Source organism: Haemaphysalis longicornis, unplaced genomic scaffold (genome assembly GCF_048455015.1).
Source record: "Haemaphysalis longicornis isolate Haplotype H1 unplaced genomic scaffold, Haemaphysalis longicornis Haplotype H1 scaffold_1, whole genome shotgun sequence".
Classification (NCBI taxonomy): Eukaryota; Metazoa; Arthropoda; class Arachnida; order Ixodida; family Ixodidae; genus Haemaphysalis; species Haemaphysalis longicornis.
This window is the reverse complement of record NW_027526203.1, coordinates 481,395,827-481,413,178: the sequence shown is the minus strand read 5'-3', so window position 1 is coordinate 481,413,178 and position 17,352 is coordinate 481,395,827.

Genomic DNA, 17,352 nt, shown 5'->3' with positions numbered 1-17,352 from the left:
AGTCGCTTCGAAAGGACCTGAGAGGTTCCGGCTGCGCAAGGCATTGCCTCCGTGAAAAATACCCTGGCACTGGCCGTCCTTTCGCAGCTCATTCGTCGCGAGGATGTTCCGGTTTTGAAGCTTAATTATCAACCTGACATATTCCTGAGTCTGGTGCGCTGGCTGGAGGAATTTCGATCGCCTAAGTCGGATGCTGAGAGGCCCGGCCTTTATGCTCTTGTTTAGGTGCAGCTTGTGTGGCGAACGTAACCACTGACAGTGGCAAATGTCTTCGCGACTTCTGGCCCGGTGTGAGAGCGCTCGGCTCCTGGGTCTATTACCACATCGGAAATTCATCGACCCGGGGTTCTCCATCACCCGTAAGCCATTACGAGCAGGCTATAGACGGACGCGCGACCAGTTTTCGCGCGACCCGAATGCCTCGTGACCCGCCTGAAGCTCGCGCCACCAACTCTGATGCGCGGGGGAAGTGCTTGACCTGGCAGCCAGTTTGTCTCGGCCTAGCACTTCCGCAAGGTAGCTCCTGATTACCGTACGAAACTTTCGTCGCTACCCCCCACCCCTCTTTCAAGACTTTTCACGCTCAATACGGCCTTGGTGAACAAATAATTTGCTTCCTGCAACCGATCCGTTCGGCAAATTCCGCAATATAAATTACTGCTGTCGCAAATGGTATATCTTCTTGGCTATGTAATCTCCCGGTAAGGCCAACTTGTTTTTATACATTAGTGGCCATTCTGTACAAAACGACGCTCTTTATTTTTTTAACAGCGATGATGTTTAGCAAATCATTCTTTTTCGTGTCCGCAGTTAAAAAAACCAAGAAAATGCCTAGCGCTCGTGTGTGCGTGCCTCGCGGCGACCGCCCAGCGTCTCCGGCACACGTTTGTGAGGCCAAGTATACCTATTTTGGGCGATTGGCCAAGAATGGCAAAAAAAAAAAAAACTCCAGCGTTCGCGGTAATCGGGGCAACACGTGTTAGGAACGAGAAAGACACGTCACAGCCTACGCCCCTCCAAGGGGATGTCCAATGATTGTCACATCCAAAAAATGAAGGAACCTCACTCTTATAGCAGCAATGATTGAGTAAAGGCCGTTGTGGCAGCGAATAAGAAGAAATCGGCTGCAATCCTGGACTTAAACCATCGTGATGGTAGTGAAGGTTGCATGCAGCTTCGCTGACTTCAAGTCTTACGCGTTAGTGTGAGCTTCTTTCATTTTCTTATATGCGGTCTTTCTGCCCAGTGTTTTACTACCGATAACGTGAGCAAACGTTTTCTGACGCATTTCTTTCAGGCGAAACTCAGTATTGTAGCCATTAGAACCGTCTTAGCCAAGCGATTTTCGAACTGCGCGATGTTAGGAAATATGCTATCGTCGTATTAATGGCAGTCTATAGCTAAAAATGTTATTCACTTCCTTCATTCTTTTCCGTGGCGCAAACAGAGCGCCCGACTTATTACCGCGACGCTGTTACTAGTACGTTCGTTTCCAGCTTTCGCCACCCCGTCCTCATTGGCACGCAATATACAGCGCAAAAAATGAGAGATCCGCTCCTAACGTGAGTGCGGAGGCGTTGTCGGTCTTCAAGGAAGGAATGCTTCTGTTTAAAGGCCTATAAACGGTACCTCCGGCAAGGTCGTTCCGTTCCGGCCAAAATCAGTCCGCCGGGCGGAACGCACGGCGGATGGCGGAGGGTGTTTATACGGTCTCTCCAGTACACCGCGCACTCCTGCGCCGCTAGAGCCATCTTATTGGCCGGCGAGTTCAATGACGTACATGTAATGCTTTTAATTTTTTTTAATTAATGCGCGCTCGATTTTAAGACGCTTTTTGTGGGCTTTCGGCGTTGAGAGGCCGCGATATGGGTTTACACGGACTTCAGTTGTGTGAGAGCAGTCTGGAAAAACTAACCTGACCTGGGCAATGGTGCTCGCGCGAGAAGCGCGCAGCGCCCCGCGTCGTATGTTGCGCCTGGGCGTCCATAATTGTGGAAAGCACAAAGCTATACAAAAAGCTACCAGCCGGCGCCCGCGCGACTGCGCAAAGGCAATCGTAGGTAAAAACTGTCGGCAGCTGATTTTAAGCAACGCACGTCCATACCGCGGTTTTCTTGTGCATGTCTATGCCCTTTGTTTAGATACCTTTATTTATCATCGCTAGGTAGCTACTCCAGGATACTGATTATTAAAACCAAGTAAGCCGCGGATATCGTTAGGGGCGAACGGATCTGATAGTACAGTGAAGCTAGAAGAGTCTAGTTCATATCGTGGCATCGCCCCCGCTCCTCCGCCGACCTCCCGCCTGACATATTGGATCTGAAGCCGTAGGACATCGTGGGACGCTGCCGCTTCCCATCATTTATTTAGGCTCCGCAGGAACTTCGATCAAGGGTCGTAATATAGTTTTAAACCTCCAATTTAACTACTCAACGGCGCTTGCGCGAGTTCATTCAGCTTAGATTTGCACTGACCCCAGTTTACGAACTGTAGTGAAGCATTCAGTCAACTAGGGCCTGTGGATCGCCATATCACCCCCCCCCCCTTACTAACAACAAGTACCCAACTTCCACCCTCTCCCCCCATGAACCCATAACAACTCCACAATTCTGTAAATATTTCAAAATGACTCCAAACCAAGCAGCCTCATCAAGAAATGAGCATGACCAAGCCCTAGGAATACCCATGCACGCTCCAAACAAAAAATACGAAGGGTTGGGTGCGCGCAACACTTTCGAAGAACTAATCAAAGCGCAAGCCATACAACACACTGCGCACCTAGTGCACCTCACCAAGATGGCCGCCGGCAGACACCTATTAGACAGCCTGCGCATTTTATATGAGAAGACTGTCGGCGACAAGATATCCACCCCTGCGGAGAGAGCTGTGAGTCCAGGAACTTGAGAAAATTAGCACGTTGTTTGTATTGACACAGCCACGTGGAGCTATGGTTTCAGCCGCCACCGACTGCTCGAGCAAAGTTCTTGACCCCTGCTCCACCCAAACCAAACACCCGAACGAGGAGGAAGACCTGGCCTTTGCCCTAGCCCTAAATAGTAGCTACCCAAGTGCGGAAAATGATTAGCGATTCCCATCAAGCGATCTGCAAAAGGAAGAATTTCCAGCGCAAGGCGCAGGGTCTCTACCCGCCACGAGACGAACCAAAACACCAGAACCACCTTGATGTGGAACCCCACTCATGTGGCACCACAAGGCAACGGACGGGCCAACGAGGTTGCTCGAGATCTCACCCACCGAGAGCCCCAGCGCACATTCCACAGACAACTCCAAAGATCGCGTCTGTATTGCCGAGATGTGCTTGCTCACTACAAAGGGGAAAGACGAAGCCACCCGGCTGCTGACCCCTCGCTCACCAAGAAGCAAGAAGTGGCGTGTAGATGTCTCCAGATGATCACTTATCCTCACCCAAGGCTCTACTGGCCCTTCCATTCAGAAATACGCAACGCTGGATGTAAACACTGCCCTAAGCTTCCGACGTTGGCTCACATGCTATGGGAACGCCGCAGTATCAGAGACATGGGTTCGAAAATTCGAAAGGAACATTTATAATCACTAGTAAGGTCACTAGTAAGGAGCAATGGGAAACTGTTCCGCACAGCGAAAAGCCTGAAATCCAACAGTGGGTCATCCAAAGGAAGACATCGCCATAAGCCAAGGCATCTTGGCTGTCGTCTAGAACGCCACAGGCCTGAATAGGCCTCCTCTTAGGCCTGAATGGGCCTCTGAATAGGCAAATAAAGTTATTTTCTCCTTCTCGAAACCGATTGGAGTTCTAAATCTCCTAAACTAGCCATAGAATTTACTTGAAGTGAATTTAGTGCTGCAAAATATCATTAGCTACTTGCTAATTTGGCACATTTCAGAAAACTTCAGTGGCAGAGAAGGATAATAGAACACTCGAAATAAATTCACCAAGAGAGAATCTACAAAACCCAAATTTAATGTCCACATGTGCCCAAATGCCCAGCTGTCAGTTTTACCACTGATGACAGCCTTTGAAGATTGAAATTCTACAAATGTACCCACCATTGTTTGCAAAGCAGGGACTACAAGTTTATAGTGGTATGGGAGCACAAAGGGAAGGACGCGTGAGCGTGGGGGTGCAAAAAAAAACATTTCTTGGTGCGGCTTCATCCGCCCACCAGTTATGTATCCAGGATTCCATTTCGGGGGAGGATTGGGGACAAAAAAGGTGATGGAAGAACATGAAAGGATGAAAGTGTAAAAAAAATACAAGAGAGAGCAAGGAGTTCACCACAAAGAAAAACAGCTTTGTTATCTCACTCAACAGCCCGCACAAGCACTGTTTGAATTGCATACACAGTGGACGAGCAGATATCACCCCCATAGCGAAGATCCACAAACCTCCAAGGACTACGCCTGTACCTCTTCTATTGGCAAAATATTTGAACATTTGGTACATACACAAATCACCACACACCTTGAACAAGCGGGAAGTATCCCTATGCCATGTTTGGCTTTTGTACTGGACTGTTCACTCAACACGCGCTGTTACAGCCAAAAATGGTGAAGAAAAAATTCTGGAGGCTCCGTTATATCACCTCTCCTTTGCAATGCCACTTACTCCACTCATCCATAAGACTTCACCAAATCTCAGACCTTCATTACACTTTCTATGCCGACAACATCATACTGTGGACAATTCAAGGTCAATTGGAGCCAACACAACACCCTGCAGCAAGCTATAGATACTATCAACACGTATCTCATACCAAAAGGACTACGCTGCCAAGCGAGAAGTCTGAACTACTGATCCTTCGGTTACGCACGCGAGATAGACCTGCCGAAACCCCATCAAATTCTACTCTGGCAACTCAAGACACTCCTATCCCCCAAGTTTCTGCTCTGTGTAATCTTGGCATTCCTTTGCATCATGATGGCCCTAATGCTCCCTTAGCCTCCAACTCACTAAAGCATGTTCGCAACTTACTTGTCTCACACAATCTCTAAGACACCAACACGCAGTACTCAGAGAGGATGAATCTTGCAAGCTCAAACAGGCCCTGCTGCTTAGTCGCATCACCTACGGGGCGATTTATACTCCAGTCGAACCCCATTGAATTCAGAAAATTTGATGTTAAGGGGGCACATGGGCCTTTGGGACCGAAAAATTGCCCAAGAAAGCATTTTTAGGTATCACTTTTCTCTTAATTTTCAGTTTTTTCTCCAAAAATTCCGTATGAGGAACAGTGCCACGTACTTAAAAAATCCATAGAGGCCCGAGTTTAACAAATAAATAATAATTTTCCCATAATTCCCTACTTTTTTGCCTCGAGAGGTATCGCAGTCATACAAAATTCTCGAGAGGTACATCCCAGCATTTAGTGCAGCTAGAAACATAATTTATTTTCCACTTTGAACCTGAATGTGTAAACCATGCGATATAGGAAGCAGATTTTGCATTTTGTGTTTCAGTAGTTGTTTAATTAACCTTATTTTTAATTGGTTAGCAAGAGTAGTTCAAACCTAGAAGTTAGAATTGGTGTTAATTTGTATGTGATGGCCAAACAAAAAACTGCTTCCCATGTTTCATTCTCCACAACTTCTGGTATCTATTCATGTCTTGCTGGTAATCTTTTGTTGAATAGTTTTTTTTCCTACTGTTCTCAAAAACAATCAAGGACTTTGTTTATTTAACACAGAAACTAGTTACTTCACATCAAACCTAATGAGATATTTGAAATCAGCTAAAAAAACTGAAGAAGCCTATAAAGCTTCATCAGAATCGGTTGGAAAGCTAAAAATAAATAAAAAAAACAGTTTTTAAGACCAGTGGGCTTCCTTAAATGGAAAGCCTACAAAACGGCCCTTCCCCTGCCCACCTTTGCACCCTCACAAAAACTCTTGGGCACCCACTACAAAAACTCACTCAAGTTCCCCTTCAACTTGCCCCCTAGCCTAATCAGAAGTTCCAAGCAGGAAAACTGACCTAGAATGATACTGCACCAACTAAGGAAACGATTACAAACATGGGAAGGGGCGTGTTGGCTATCTAAATAAACTCTACATGAAGTTTTGTTCACCACGCATAAAATTAAAGGTAGAAACTAGCAGGAGGAGCAAAAACACTTTTCAAGACAACAATCAGTGTAAGTTCTACTGCTTTTCATTCAACTTAACAATTTTAGGCTTTCATATTTCCCAAAATTTTAACAACTGAAGGTAGCAGGCTGACAAATGTTGATTCTCCTTGCACTTAAACTCAAAATTAAATACACATCTGTAGGTCTGTACATCCTTTATACCAGATTGACTTCCATGTATCACCCGAGACAAACTATGTCACTGTGATCGCTAATCAGCTATAGTGTCAGCGCTCAGATTTTTTTTATTAAAATTTAGAATTAGATGGGAATAATACACAAGTGTCTGCAATGTGATCACAGTACGCATCCCCGTCACCAGTATGCTTTATGGTTCCTGGTGAAGGTGGGCCTTGTGAATGCGTTGTGGCTTTTTACTTAGAAAACGTGGAAAACTGGTACAATCAGCTCAATGTACAGTGATTTCGAGATTTCTTGGCACGTAAAGAGGGTCGACATTACGGTAGTAACGACAGGGTAAAATTAATATTAGCATGACGACATACCAACTCAGGTGGATCAGCCAGCAACGACTACAGTTGCCATCAGAAGCAATTGGTTGTTTCACCAAATCGCATTTGGCTGCAACTTCACATACCCACCCACAATTCTCACGAACCCATTGGCAGATGCAGAATCACAGCCTACACACCACAATGGGACTGTCTTGGCTATACCCATCACACGGCAAGATGCTAACGCGATACTCTACCGAGCACGTAAACAAGCAAACAAGCTGCAGCCTTGCATTCGTCTGGCCCGCAGAATCAACATGAACGGCTTCACAGGCTCGATCCAGAGCAAAAGTTCTAGCTCGCTCATGCTCCTCGACTTCGAAGAAGTCAAGAGACATTGCTACGTCTTGGAGTAGCATTGTCCTGGAAGTATCTGCGGACATACATTTCTGGTGGTCGCAGATGCTTGTACCAAGTGTCTGGAACTGCGAAAAGTGAACCAGCCTACGTCGGCAGCAGTGATTGCGGTACTGCGCAGCCTTTTCGCTACTTTTGGCGTACCCCGAAAAATTGTGTCCGACAATGGCGCAGCTTTCATGTCTGTTGAAATGCAGAGGTTCTGCGGAGACAACGGAGTCAGCCACATAACCTCGGCGCCGTACCACCCTGCTACCAACGGACAGGCAGAGCGCTGTGGTGGCGAGTTGAAAACAGCACTGCCACGGACAAGTCTCGGTCGATGAGTTGCCGGCTCGCGCGATTCTTCTTTCGGCAGCACAGCACCATACACCAGACCACAGGAATCACCCCAGCCATGGAAATGTTTGGAAAGGAGCTTCCAACCCACTTAGACCAGATCAGGCCTGCACCAGAACCAACTGAGAAACGAGAGAAGCTGCCCAAGAACCGACAGTTAGTGGCAGGCGAACAAGTCATGGTACGGCAGTTTCTGAAGGAGCCCAAGTGGATTTCAGGAGTCCTCGAGAAACAGATCGGCCCCCGATCTTGAACCGTTCCATGTGGGGGAGGAGGAGTCGTTCGACGACACCTGAATCAAACAAGAAAATGGGATACCAAGAGAGTCACGATGGCTCATCAATGACGTTGGCGTGGGACCTGGATATAAGTAACGAAGTTGACACGCCGGAACACCGGAGTAACCTACCAAAAACAGTCGTGGAACAACGTCCAGCTGAACCCATCGCGACTGCTCCAGGGAACAGACGAAAGTCTGACACGGGGAAGCCCCGGAAGTCTCAGCGAGCAATCCGGAAGCCTCGCCGCTACCACCGCTACCCTCTCTAAGGGGGAAGAGGTGTCATGTACTGCGCTCCGTAAAGCCCAAGCGGACAACTACCGCCACCTGGTGGGGCCCACTTCAATAGTGACTCATGTGACTTAGATTGCGCGGGCCTAGAGCGGCAGTGTGCGCCCAAGCATGGGCGACGCCCGTCACCTCCGGGCTAGTTCTTAATAAACTACCTTCCTTTGTGTTCTATCAGTGCGTCCACGAGTCCTGCATTCTCAACTCGGACTACCGAACTCCGGCAACTAACAATATGTACATAAATAAGGCCCTTTAACAGCCAAAAATAGCCAAGAAGTACCAAGGGTCAGACACCCCCGCCTCCCGCGCTCATCTCGAATTCAGCCCGTGAAACGACTATGATTTGTTTCTCGATGTGGCAGATCCTGAATTTAGAAAGAATCGGGGCCAAAAACGGCCGAATGTCGCCAAGGCTTTGGGGAACGAGCCCAGCTGGAAAAATGAAAAATAAAAGGACATGTTCCGTCAGCAAGTTTGGAAATGTGAGAAAACCGATAATCACAAAACAAGAGGCATGGCCACTGAGTTAGGTTCATACTTTGCAACCGATGTTTTATAACACTGATGTTGTGTAAAAACCTGATCATGCATGGTTTCAAAACTCACACTCGGATAGAAAATCCTCTGTGACTAAAAGGGTTTTGGCATTGCTATGAATCTCCGCCACTGTATTTACCCGAAAAATTGTTTCCATAGTCTACTTAGTTCCAAATTGCCAACACTGAGCGCGAAAGTGCGCTGAAGTTGCATGGTTCCCTGTTAGGAGGCCTTCGCGCGAGAACTCCTAGTTTTTTATTCAGACGTTCTATTGTATTCACGATGCATGGACGTTAGGACAGAGGTTCTACGCAAAAAAACGTCAATCCACAGTCTTTGCAATTTATTGGTACGTAAAAGTATTTTCACATCTTTTCACCAGCTTCTGCAATCGTGCAATTGCAAGAGGCACTGTTTTGCAATTATCCCAATGCCAGACTTCGAGAGGGAAGTTCATTTTGTGTTTGGGGAAGCTAGCTGGAAAGGCGAAAAACAGCCTGTGTATGAAACACGACAGATTCGTTCAGGTTCCTTTTTGTTAGCACTATTATGCAGTCTAGGCTCGACGCTTATGCTTGCACCAGCGACGTTGGCGAAAAAAAATTCGTTTCTTTTGAGAAAAGCCCGTTTTCCCGATGAAGCATTTTCGAGACACGTTTTCGAAATACCGACAGGTGTACCAACAATGATACCCAGGAGTTTCGTTTTAAGAACACTACAGGAAAGAAGATTCAAAACATAATGAAGGCACCTTGTACGAAGGTTTGGAAATAACTTCGGCCCCTATGGCTTCAAAGGTTTCGAAATGCATGGCACCCGCGGTGGTTAGTTCTAAGCCCACGGGTAGCGGTTCTTTCACCCGTGAATATAAATTGATATCGATTGCTCAACTCCCTATTTGCCTCAACAGATATATTTTGCGAAGCCCGAAAACGCAATGGCCCGCATACTTCGCATTCGATTCGTTCGTGGCGGCCACCATTCCGTTTGATCGCGCATGAGAGCTCTCACGGAACGCAATTACTTTGATACAGTATGCCATGGCGCGGAGCCCGACTCTCTCCCCTATACTATACCTAATCCATCCCAATTAGACACCGCAAGGGGGCAATGTAACTGTTAAACTACTTCTCAGTTATACAGATCCTTCGTTTTCGTTAACTGTTGTTAAAAAGCAGTTTTATTAGCCTCGAATTGTGAAATCTCCAAAACTGGAAGTTGTACTCTGTGCTTATGCTAATTAGTAAGCAAAAGACAAGACAAAGCCACACCGCAACTGTGCTAATTGCCTACGAAGGTAGCCTAACTTTACCGGACAGGGCGTTTCACTTCAAGTAGCTGGTGACGTCACCAAGTGCACGTCGGATAGCATCTGCGCTCGCGGGTGAATGAAGAAAACCAGCGTGTATTGTTATTCGCATTTTGGTAAAGGCTAAACATACATCTCTACTGGATGGCAGTTCATCTACGGATTTTCAAAGCTCTCTTTAGGCAACAAAACGAAATTGAAAGCGGCGAAAACAGCTAGCTGTTTTCGTCTTTCCACATGTAGCTTCGAGTACGACCCGTCGCGTGAAAATCCCATGAGGACAAAATACAAGTTTCGTACAGTTAAAGTCTGCTTTCTCCCGATAAAAATGATACCACTTTTATCACGAAATTCAAACGAATAATGGATGTATTAAAGGGACACTAAAGTGATTTCTAAACAATACGGGATTACGAGCGCAAAATGTAGTCCGGAGTCCTTAGGCCCTGTTTCGACCACTCTGAGCGCGTTTACGCGAATTTATTTAGTAGAAAAATCAATTCGAAAATGCTGTCCTCCTCTCTGCACTCTCGCCCATTTTCTGTGGCGTTTTCGTGTGACGTCAGCAGGAGAGGAGCTGGCAATTGGCTGCGCTACTGCACGGCTCGCCGACCTTCCGCGACCGAGTCAGTCGGCCCAACGTTTAGTCCACCGGCCACCGACGGGTCGTCGCAATTCGCTCGATCAGTTGAAACTAAGCCACAACACGTTTGTGAATGGAAGAATGTGCCTTTTTTTACTTCGTTAGTTTGTACACTGTATATAGCTCCAAGTCAAGGTCGCTTCACACAAGCGCTGCACAAGCGCACACCCGCCGCGGTGGCTCAGTGGTTAAGGCGTTGCGCTGCTGAGCGCGAGGTCGCGGGTTCGATTCTCGGCCGCGGCGGCCGCTTTTCTGATGGAGGCGAAGAGCAAAAACGCCCGTGTGTACGAGATTTCGGCGCACGATAAGATCCGCAGGTGGTCAAAATTAATCCGGAGCCCTCCACTACGGCGCGCCTCATCGCCTGCGTTGCGTCGGCGCGTTAAACCCTACAATCAATCAATGCACAAGCGCACATGCGACGCTTCACTGTCTGGTACGCCAGTAGGAAAATGCATCTTGAAGGGGGAGAAGAGTCAGCGAAGTCAATATATGTACTAAGGAAATAAAATCAACTGATATTTTTACCGTACTGCGTAAAACTAGGGTGCGGGAAGCACTTTTTTGCGCTGAGCGAACAAGCACAGCGGTCAGCAGCACGACTACGCATCTGCGAACGCTTTTCCGTCTAAGAAATGCAATTGCTAGACGTGAGCTATTGTGGAAACTCGGGGGACGCTTACTGCACGAGCGCAATACAACAAAAAGTCACCTAAGCTGATTGAAATACTAAAACTAAATAAAAGTGTAAACTGGTTATACATTATATACCTTATATTTGCCATGTAAGCACGGCTCGTTCCGTGGCTGAGTGGTCTGGAGCGCTATGTATGTCATCGCAAATGTTTTGCCAGTCACAAGTTCGACTCCCCGCGGGTGCATTCTTTTTATAAATTAACGTTTTCGTTTTTCGCGATGTTTTATTATACTGAGTTCACCTTTTTTTTTTTTGGCCCGCAACGTTCATTGCTCCACGAACTACACTCTAAAAAAAAGGGGTAGAAAACGGGAGGAAAGCGAGGCTTTTCTCCCCTGGACCAGCGAGATTCTCCCTTTAGCTAATTACACGTGCCCTCTGTACGGCCTCTACGAAACACCGAAACGGGGGAGGAAATATTCTTCCCTGTCGTCTGCAATCTGCTGTAGGCGGCGACGCCGAAAACGAAACCGTTCATCGTTGCACTGTGGCTTTCGCCGATCGGGCGCATACGACGACTATGAGCAACACCTCCCCTTCGGTGTGCTGCTTGCTTGTTTTCTCGCTGCCTTTCTTTTTATTATTACCATGTGCCCGCCACGCTAACGCACGGCTCGCCAGCCGTGTGTTTGAAGCACATTCTGTAGCACCGCTGCATGCTTCCTGTGGGCGACTCGCCTGCGCCCTGATCAACGTTACCACTGCATTTGTGGACGTTTTATACTGACGCCCAAGGGTAAAAGAGGTCAGCGATGATAGCAAACTGCCCCTTTTTTCGTCAACGAGCACGGACCGCAAAGTATTGACGCACCAGTTACCACAACAAAACGCCCTCATTCTGTAACATCTTGGCTGAATGGTTGCCAGACCAGCGGTGCGCTCTACGCTAAAAGAGCGAAGGCGAGGCAATGAGTGTGTCATTACCCAAACATACCTGCCGTACTGTTTCGCGGAACGTTTTTTTTTTCTTTGAGATATTTTACTGCTTCTTACAAAACGGCAAATTAAGAAAAGTTTGCTATTGCACGGGTTAAATTTGATGAAATGACAAAACCCACCTAAGGCTTACGCATTGCCGTGGGTTATCGAAACAAGCAACGATCTCACTGTTCCTACCTGCATTCTCGGCGATCGGGGTTATAAATACTTCGTCGCCGTTTCAATGTTAAAGCGCTGGACACATGTACGACTAGTGCACGCGATTCGCATGCGACTGATAGTTACGATTGATCGTTAGGACCCGTTTTGGCGTCGATCGCTGGTCGGAGGAGGCTCACGACGTGCGACTGGCAAGCCAGATGCAGTCGTGCCATCGTTGCCATCGTTGTTGAGGCCACAGCCAATGAGAGCCCGCTGAGCCCGCAACCGGCTTGCGTTCTCTGGTCGGCTCGGGTGTTGAGAACTTTAGGCTTAGCGTCCTGGCGAATATTTGATCGCCGCTACCTGTGCAACTGCGAATGACAATCCGTAACACAACTTTGCACCACACTATCATCCCCTTTCTCGCATGTGAAACTTTATTTGAGCTACAACTGCCGTTGGAGCGATCGGTGACCGAGACATCTGCGTAGCCTGTTTCGATGCTTCCGCGCAGGTATCGCCATCTCTCGGCCGCTCTGCGCACCGCGCGCCGCGACATCCACGGCCGGTCAGCATAGGCTTGCATCGCGGCAGATATCTGATCACCGCTTTTAAAATCAGCCCTGAGAACAATCCCTAGCACAATTTTTCACCACACTAACACCTAATTTCTCGCATGTGGAACTTCGTTTTAGCAATCAGATTGATTCGGAAGAGCAGCGAGAAGCGGTTGCTACCATGGTCTTGCTACCGTGGTCTGCGCCGGTTCGAGCCGCTGAGTGTGCCGAGCTGGCAGGCGCGGCCGGCGTGTGCGCGGACTGTTTCCGATGCAGAAAACGCTTCACGATTGCCTGCTTTATCCATTTCTTGCGTACAAACGCGCGGAATCTACAAATTCAGCTCAGCGATCGTCTTAGTTGACCATGGAGCAAAAACAGTGGGCGGAGCGGCGCCGACGACGCATCGCACACGCGCATCGGGCCATGTGTCTCAAATTCACGCGTACTACTAGTCGTGGTGACAGTCGTAACGATCAGTCGAATGCGAATCGCGTGTACCAATCGTACATGTGTCTAGCGCTTAGTTGTGGCTTGTGATCATGCGGACGTGTGAAAAGTGTACTATATGTGGTGGTGTATACGCGTGTATTATGCTTGCGATGTTGTGTGTTGCATGTATTGTGCGTTGGCAGTGCCTTTAATGAAGTGTATGTCGCTGTGTTGTGCTATGTTTCTTCCCAATATGCACCCAGTCACCTGTGCAAACGACAAAACTCTTTGCACCTCGGCCCACGGGTCCACCCACCTCTATAACTAACTAACGTAACCAGTATAACCAATGTGTACTCCCATTTATTCCCTCGTAACCTTTACCATATATTCCTCCTGACTCTATCTAGCAGGCTCACGTACTCCCAGTTATCCTTTTACCTGCGTCATTATCTCACTGTCTATCCCCATGTATCCGCGCTTGTCTAATTCTTGTTGCCATCTGGTTTTTTTTACCTTTGTAATGTTTACCTGTTCAACTCTCATCTACTCTGTTTAGCTCAACCCTTATATATCTTGTTCAGCTGTTTAACATTTATCCACTACCTTTTATCAACTTAACTTTTTCCTTATTGTTGTTATTAGAGTTTAGCTACTACTTAGCATCTAGTGTACTCCTTTTTTTTCTCGTTTCCTTTTTTTGTCATTATCTTTCTTTTATTTTTTTTATCCAACACCGCACTGTTCGTTCCTATTCCGGTCCTGTTTTGCGGCTCAGCTGCTTAACCTCTTTTGTTATTAATTTTCTTTTGATGTACTGTGTTTTTTTCTTTTTTATTTTCCTTATTTAATTTTTTTATTATTATTACTTTTTGTTCCCTCCCACCTCTCCCCCTGACAGCCCCAACCTTATGATCCACTCCTGCATAACCCGCTAACCAATGTATAATGCATACCAGCACAACCGCCAACCAGTGTGTAGCCCCTTCTCCAGTGGTTGTTTCCCCTGTCTGCAGGGACGGGTGCGTGCTACAAGGAAGAGTCGCGTGCTGAATTATTATTCTCCCTCTCTTCCTCCATCCCTCTTTCTCTACTCTTTTTACTGTCCCCCCTCTCGCTTCCGTTCGGCCGGTTGAGGTGTCGGCGAAACGCCAGACAGTTACCGGCCTCTATCTCCCCTTCCCCCACCCCCAACTACCACTTCCTCCTCCTCCTCCCCGCCCACATGCGGCCTCCGTGATGTTGGCTATAATAATATACGTTATCCATAAAGGAAACCAAGGAAACGCCTTGACGTATGCGCCCACTGATGGTGAGGCTTAGTTGCTGCCCCTCCTCCGGGAGCCACCCCTACTTTTTTTTTTTGCGTCATCTATCAGTCATTTTAAGACGTTTACGTTTACGTTTACGAGGGCGAGCATTGTCGAGGATGCGACAGCGACGGATACATTTTTCGTGTTGCTGCATTGCCTTTGCGCTGAGATTTACGATTGCAGACGATCCGCGTTTTGATGCATCGGTTGTAGCAAGGTAAGACGACTAACAACAACTGGTTGTTCTCAAACGGCCGCATTGGATGCTTGTGATCTCGTGTGAGGTGAACGGCGGGGTTACGAGCCTTTTGGAAATAAAGGCGGCAGTTTGAAAGCAAACGGTATGACTTCTACTGTGTTTACGGCGGCGCGTTCGCTCTGAACGCGTAGGCGGGGCGCGCAGCGAGACGAATGCAAGTCGCGCATATACGATTGGCGACATCGCTTGCTAACTACAGTTCTGGTGCTCGGTAGGTAATTTCTTGGTTATTTTAGCGCATTTTAAACGCACACAACCACAGTAACCTACTTATTTGTACTTCCTCGATCCTCAAACCGATCAGCTCGCTAGGCCTTTCTCGCATGACAAGCCTTGCTTGGGTGACGCTTCCAGGGGAGGAACGCTCCTCCATTAGCTCACGAAAGGGGGAAACCTTCCTCCACTCCTAGGGGTAGAAACGCGCTCCTCCCTCTTAAAGGGAGAATCTTTCTACCTCTTAGGGAGCAATATATAATACATTCCTGTTTCACCTTAAGGGAGAAACTACCACACACTTTTTTCTTAGAGTGTAGTCCATAGAACTCGCGCAGGCTGGCACTGGCGCGCTAGCAAGTTCTCGTTGGCGTGCTGTTGCCATAAGCACCGACTGCTTGCGGGCAGTGGGCACAGGCCAGAATCAACAGACCCTTGGCCTGGTGCGAACACACTTTTTACGATACAGGCATGAGTGAGGCAAGCTCCAAATATGGGGGAAAAGCGTATGTATTTGAGCGTCTGCGGGGGCGCGGAGGGCGTTCATGCACATCGTAGGCCTCGGCTAGTGAATGCTACGTTTCCAAGCCGTCCTGGGAGGCTTATGGTATGCAGTTTACAGCAGACAACATGGCAGAAGCGCGGTACTACTATTACTGGGATATTGAGAATGCCCATCCAACGACGCCATCGGATGTCAAACATATTGTTTTACAGAACCGAAACTGAACGAAACTTCTTTGATTGCTAACCTTGGGCATCGTCCAATCACGGTGCCCCATCCTCCCAACGTCACAGCTGAGTTGGTGCGGCCGCCGCAAACCCCGCATGGTAGTTTTTCTTCTTTCGCGCTTTGTAAAATAATTACCGATTTGTCAACCGGATAAACGATGAAAAGAGTGCTAATTTGCGCCAGTCTACGCAGTGCAAGCAAAAACGGGAGCTTGACGAATCACTTCAGTGTCCCTTTAAGGGAAACAGACGGAGCAGTGGCGGATCCCCAGCCGCTTTCCGGTGATTTCTCTATGACATGGGTCGGCAACCTACAGCCTGTGGGCCCATGGAGGAAAGAAAAGGTTAGGAGAGGCCCTGACGAGTCCCACCATGACTTGAGCCCACTGAGCCCAGCACTCTATCCCATCATCCTTTGCTGCCTCCGGTTTTATTTGACTAACATGGCGTCGCCCTGCCCTCCCGCTTCGAAGCGAAATGAGCTTCGTCGCTAATTCCTCGGTGCGATGTCATGTTCTAAGCTGTTGATTTCGCCTTCAATTTGCCCATTCTAACCGTCACCCAAAGTTTCAATTGAAAAACGGCCTTCGTTTTTTAGATAGAAGGACGATTTTTCAGCTATTAAGCCTGGCAAAGTAGCGTTTGTCGTCGTCATAGCAACAGGCTCGCGGGGTGGCGAACGCAGACGACGGGAGCATTGTTTGGGATCGTACAGCACTGCGGTCTTTGCGCGCTACGTCACAGCAACGATAAATTTCACTTCACTTCACAACGAAGAAACACAAAGTGAGCAAAGAACGACCTGCGGCTCTCGCCATCGCTGAGCGATGGGGATTTTCCCGGCAGGTCGCCGGCGGCGGCAGCGGCTCGTTCCGCCTATCTCGACGCGACGTAAGCGCCGCTGCGGCCTGGGTACGAGCAGTACGAGTTAAGGCCGCCTCCGACGGCGGAGTTTTCAAACTGGCCTAATCTAAAAACGTTTGTCGTAGCGACTGCGCTGGTTTGCAAGCGTAGCGAGGCAGCCACATACCAAGCGCCTTAAAAATTTGTCCGTTCTGTTCGCCCAAATTTGGCAGCCGCTGTTGTAAACAAGTAAGCAACATTTTCTATGGGCTCAAGAAAAATCACGTGACTTCCTCCACACTTTTCGCAATGCATTGGGATGCTAGGGGCCTCTCCTGAGTATTCTTTCCTCCATGTGTGGGCCGCATGCAGCCCGCGGGGCATTATTATGCGGCCCCTGGCACGACGCCACAACACCCCCCCTCCCTCCCCCCCCCCCCCCGTTCCCGTTGTCACTTCCACAGGGTAGTTTTGACCTAGCATGGGGTTAAGCAGGAACAAAGAGAGAACGCTTCCTGTTGGCATTGTCCCCCATCTTCATACTTAGCCGGATAACGTCTTCCCTTCCTATCTTAGCACAGGTCCAACGGCTTTCAGGCCGTTTAGCTCCAAGACTGTCTTCGTATGTCGGTGAGCGACCTTGATATAGGTATTTTCGGGTTGGCCTGGAATATTCAGCACCAGAAGTCGCATTGAAAAACTTTTTTTTTTCTGAGTGAAACTTGTGTGTGTTAATTCCCACCTTGTGTTATGCGTGCTGAAAATAAACATGATTTATGTTCCAGTTTTGTACATTATTGTCAATTCGCGTTTTTTCTTTGTCTTCAACC